Here is a 6339-nt window from a genome sequence, read left to right on the forward strand (position 1 = left end):
AATCTATTGCTATCAAGTGGGAAATGACTCATTGTTGACCCTCCATTGGATTTCTGAGGCGATAAACAGCATGGGAAGAGACTGTTCATTTTTCTCCTGTGGTGCAGCTGGTAGATCTGAACCCCCAGACAGGAATGGCTTTTCGGTTAGCAGCACAGTTCCCTATAAACTAGGCCACCAGATCCCTTCTGGTGACAAAGTTGAGGAAAAACATTTTTCTAGCTTTCTGTAACACAGATTGTGAACGTGAGAAATTGCAAAAGAAATCATCATTTTTTTACTAAGCTCTTCATTTTAGACATTCATTCACTTAACTCATTCATGAAGTAAACAAGTATCTCCGAACCCTAGCCAATCAGACGTAGGTTTATTCATTCCTTTAGGAATAACTAGAGCCTTAAAATAAGTAAATGACTTCGTCAAAGTCACCCAAGGTTTTTTTACAAACACATACAATGTTGTTGCTGTGTGCTGTTCAGTCATAACTGACTCGTAGCTGACCCTCCAGCGGGTTTTCACTGGCTGTAAATGCAAAGGAGGAGGCTGTCCAACTTCTCCAGCAGAGCTGCTGGAGGATCCAAAACACCTGCCTTGGGTTTGGCAGTGTAACTCCTTACCCACTGGGCCACCAGAGTTGCATTTATCAACATACATGATCACGTATACGTGCTTTAATGCTGTATTACCTTTCTCAAGGAGCACTGATGGCCCAGATGTTAGGCACTTAGCTACTCACCAAAAAAAAAAAAAAAAAAAGGTTAACAGTTAAAACTCAACAGTCACTCTTCATGGGATAAAGATGTAGCAAATTGCTTCTCTAAAAATTATAGCCTTGGAAATCTTATGGGGCAGTTGTTCTCAACATAGTTGCCACTCAAAGGCAGTATGTGAATATTCTTAACTCTTTGAGCACTCATCCAAAACAATACAAGAAAGGAATTGCTAACTCTTGTCCGACCACATCACAATGTGTCATAAGATTTCCTGACTGCAGATTCCATGAGCATTGGTGGCAGAAGCCACATAAAGGGAAATCATTGACAACTTCAATCTTTTCTCCATTTATAATGTTGTTGCCTCTGTCTGGCCATGAGGATTTTTGTTTACTTTATATTGATGTGTGATTCATACTGTAGGTTGTCACTGAGCTCCCTCAATAAGAACTTCAAGTCTTCTTCATCTCGCAATTCTGCCCTTTGAAGTGAATGCTGAGAACTAAGGGGAAGTTGGAATAAACTGCCCACAGTTCTCTTAACTGAATTTAAAAGTCATCTCAATAATGGGTTAGAGATATTGACAACTAATGACTGAAGTATAGAGATAAGACACACCCCTGACATATACCCTTCTCAATTTTGAACCATATGATGTTTCCTTGCTCTGTTCTGATGACTGCTTTCTGGTCCAAGTATAGCCCCTCAATGAGATGGATTAATTCAGTGACTACAGCAATGGGGGTAGGTGTGTCAGAGACAATAAAATTGGCACAGGCTAGAGCAAGGTGTAGGGCTGTTGTACAAAGGGTCACTATGAGTCACACTCAATTGTATGGTATTTAACAATAACAATTTCCAGGCTCTGGCTCTGGACCTATGTATTAACTTCCTGTTTCAGGAGCTGAAAATAATATTTCTCAAGATCCATAACAATCTGATTGTACAATGGATCCTATCATTCAATATCTAAAGACATCCTAATTCAAACGATCACAGTGGAAGCAAAATCATGTATTCTATAACACAGTTCCAGATTGACCTGTTGTCCCCTGTCTGGCAGCATGGAAGAGATTTCTTTTTTTTTTCTTTTCTTTTTTTAATTTTATTTTACTATTTTTTGTGTGAGTGTACTGTCAAATCAGATCTGACTGGTACAGGAGGAGATGTCCCTCCTTCCCCGGCAGAGCATCTGGTGGATTTGAACCATGTGCCTCTGGGATTGTAGTTGCAGCTCCTAGCCACTAGGCCACCAGAGCTCCCCTGGAAGAGATTTCTTGTTTTTAAAAATATTATTTAGCAAAGTATCCTTCTGGTAAGAAAACAAAATAAAACAAAATAAAAAAACACCACAAAAAAAAAAACAACAACAAACCCAAACTCTGAAGTTAGAAAATAAAAAAGGAAGAACATATTCTGCAATTCTCAAGATCAATGGTGATTAATTTAATAAGACATAAAGTATGGAAATGATCATAAGAAATATAATGTGAGTGGAAAGAAAGGGTGGCGGGGAAGGATAACCAGAGGCTACCTGACATGAAGCTTGAAAATCTCAGTGAAGAGGAGAAAAAAAATAGAAGAAGATGGAAAAAGACCCAGAGTCATAATACCTAAAAGAACTATTTGACACAGAACCATTTCAGTAAGTAGCATATGATAAAGAACCAATGGTAATAAGGAAATATAGTCAAGCTTTACTGAAATCATTGGCAATAAACAAGTCCCCAGGAACTGATGTAACATTAACCAATACAAATTGATGTATCCCTGGACATGTTCACTAGTCTTTGCCAAGAAATTTGGAAGACACTTACTTGGCTAACTGATTGGAAGAGATTCGTATTTTTTCCATTCCAATAAAGGGTTATCCAAAAGAATGTGGAGATTATTGAATAATATCATTACTTTTATATATAAGCAAAATCTTGCTGAAGATTATTTAAAAAATATCTTGAACAATATATTAACAGAGAACTGCCAGAAATTCATACTGAATTCACAGGAGACTGTGGAAGTAAAATAACATTGCTATATCAAATAGTTCTTAGATGAAAGCAGAGATTATCTTAAAGATGTTTATGGTTTTATTCCATTGCTAGGAATTAAACACAATGCCTATGAACTTTATATACAAACCAATATAAAATAATTTTTTTTAAAAAAACAACAATGTTTACATTTTATTGACCATGCAAAGCATTTGACTGTGTGGATCATAAATTATGGATAACATCAAGAAGAAAGGAATTCCAGAACACTTAATTTTATTCATGAGAAATCTATACATAGACCAGGAAGATAGTAAAATAAAACATATTTAGTGAGAGAGAGAACATAGAGATAGTACTATGAACTATAAAATAAACAGTTCTATCCAAATAGAACAAGAGAGCATTATATGGTTTAAAATTAGGATAAATGTGTGCCATAGTTATATCCTTTCTTCATATCTATTCTGTCTGAGCTAATCATTCCAGAAGCTGGACATATATGAAGAAGAATGTGTCATCAATATTGAAAGAAGACCCATCAACAACCTGCATTATGCAAATGACAAAATCTTGTGTGTAGGAAAAAAAAAAAACAGAACTTGAAACACTTACTGCAGAAGGTTAAAGCGTACTTCCTTCAACATAGATTACATTGCAACATCAAGAAAACAAAAGTCCTCACCACTGGTCCAATAGGCAACATCATGATAGATGGAGAAAAGATTGAAATTGTCAATTATTTCATTTTACTTGATCCACAATTAACACCCATGGTAAATGCAGTCTAAACATCAAAAGACATGTTACCTTGGGGAAACCTGCTGTCGAGAACTTGTCAAAAGTCCAAAAGAGCAAGGATGTCAGTTTAAAGACTAAGGAATAAATGTATGGATACATTGTTCAAAGGACCAGAAAAAAGTTCTCAGATATGTGGCAAATTGACAATCAATTTTTCACAAAATTAGGTAAAATACATATTTGGGGCACGTGCTAGGAGATACTAGTCCTTGTAGAAGGACATCATGCTTGGAAGGGTAGAGGGACAGCACAGAAGAGGAAAACCCCAGATGAGATAGATTGATACAGTAACTGGGATAATAGAGGTAGGTGTGTCGGAGTCAGTGAGACTGGCTCAGGACAGAACAGGCTTCGGAGCTGATATACATAGGGTCGCTATGAGCTGCAGGCAACTCCAAGACACATAACAACACAACAATTTCCTAACCCTTTCCAAGAAAAGCTCTCTGGCTTCTTATTCGGAAAAAAAAAAAAAAAAAAGAAAGAAGAAAAATCTGCTCTAATGTTTAAATTAGGAAGCAGGAGTGGCATCCACTTCCTATAAAACATGCCTCCGGAAACTTTAAACTTTGATAAATGTCGATAGTCATAGAGGGGCTTCAGGCCTTTTGTTCATAGGGTGGCTATGAGTTGTGCCTGACTTGAAGGCAATCAACAATAACAACAATTTAAATTTCTACAATGCTAATTACTGTTTTACTCTTGATTGAAGTAAAAAGAACTAAGCATACAGAAAGAAAAAAAATAAAACAGCACTTTAACTTGTCTCACCTGCTGCTTAAGTGAGTTTCAAATTATTGCAAATTAGGCATCACTTGGATTCCAACAGCACTATGAATTTCTTACAAAGTAGCTAAGAAATATTTTGTGTGTTTGTAAAAAGGTTTCTAATATGTATGGCTTTATCTCAGATAGACTCACCTTTAAAACATCCCTGACAGTAATCACGAACATGAAGATAGGCCTTCTTTATCCCCTTAAGTGCCTGTTTTCATCTTATCCTCTCACCAGGACTGCTGTAACAAACATTAGAGTGGCTTAAAGCACCGGAAGTGTATGTCCTCACTCTTCTGGATCTTAAAAATCTGAAATCAGATTGTTATCAAGGCTATACTTCCTCCAAAGCCTCCAGAAACATCCTTTATTGTCTCATCTCCTTTCTGAAGGAGGAACTCCAAGCTGCCCTGAAGGCACTGACAAAAAATAAGGCCCCAGGAAGTGATGTAATACCATGTGATGTGTTTTAGGAATCACATGCAGCCTTATGCGCTTACCAGTCTTCCAAGAAATTTGAAAGTCAGTTACCTGGCAACTGACTGGAAGAGGTTTATATTTGTTTCCATTCTCAAAATGTGATCTAACAGATTGTGGAAATTATCAAATTGTATTATTAATATCACATGCAAATAAAATCTTGGTGACTCATCAATAATCTACATTATGCTGATGACAGAACCTTACTTGCTGAAACTGAGGAGGACCTGAAGCGCTTGCTGCAGAGAGCAAGGACTACAGTCTTCAATATGGATTGAATCTCTACATCAAGGAGACAAAGGTTTTCACCACTGGGCCAACTGGCAGCACCATGATGGATGGAGAAGAGACTGAGCTTGTTAACAGCTTGCTCAGCTCCTCAATCAACAGGTGAATTTCATTAGGTAAATCTGCTGTCAGGGATCTTTACAGAGTACTGAGATGCAATGACGGTGCGGTCAGTCTAGAGACTAAGGTGTACCTAATCCAGTCCAAGTTCTTTGAAATTTACTTGCTATGCATCAGAGATCTGGATAATGACTAAAGCTGTTAAAAGCAGAATTTATGCCTTTGAGTTGTGGTATTGAAGAAGAGTCTTGAACATACCATGGACCATAAGAAAACAAATAGGTCTGTCTTGGAGAGAGTGAAACCAAGTTTCTCCTTGGAGGCAAGGATTTTGAAGCTCCCTCTCACAAACTTTGGGCATGTGGCCAGGAGGGACCAATCCCTGGAAATGGACACCACATAACAGCAACAACAGCAGAATGGCCTGGATCATGCACACCTTAGTCTCCAGACTGGCATCGTTGCTCTTCGGTACTCTAGAGAGGTCCCTAACAGCCAACTTTCCCAATGAAATTAAAACTCTTTTAATCTCCCGAATGTTGGTATCAAGACCATTGGTTCTGGAGCTAAGCAAACTAAAGCTGTTAGCAATCTCTATCTCTTCACTGTTTATCATGATGCTGTCAATAGGCCCAATGGTGAGAATCTTTGTTTTCTTGATGTTGACCTTCAATCCATATATAAGGCTGCAGTATCAAGAGATAATGATCACAGGATAAGATACCGGCAGTAATACAAGGCATTCAGAATCACCGAACCCCAGAAGGCTTGAGACCTAAGCTGTCATATCAAAGCCTAGATAGGGGGAGAGAGCCATTGAATCCTGTAGGTGGGAGTGAAAGAACATACTGGTGGAGCAGGGAAAGGGGTGGGTCAGAACACACATGCCAATGGTGGGGAGTGACACTGAATCTATTGGAAGCTTCTAAAATTGGGGAAATGTCTTTCATCTGCTCCTTTCTGTAAAATGCTTGTCTGTCAGAAACTGTTCTGAATCTGAGTATTCTAATCAAGACAGAGTAGGAAGAAGAATTGGCCATCCACTTCCAAAATAATGTTGTTGTTGTTGTTGTTGTTATGTGCCGTCGAGTCACCTGCGACTCATAGCGACCCTATGTACAACAGCCCTAAATTCCGCTCTGTCCTGTGTAAATCGCACTGTCTCTGACACTCCCATCCCAATTATCCCAGTCACTGAATCAATCCACCTCATAGAGGGCCTTCCTCTCCTG

This window comes from Elephantulus edwardii, unplaced genomic scaffold, assembly GCF_000299155.1.
Source record: "Elephantulus edwardii isolate Elephantulus edwardi_28Jun2011 unplaced genomic scaffold, EleEdw1.0 scaffold00106, whole genome shotgun sequence".
In the NCBI taxonomy this organism is placed as follows: domain Eukaryota; kingdom Metazoa; phylum Chordata; class Mammalia; order Macroscelidea; family Macroscelididae; genus Elephantulus; species Elephantulus edwardii.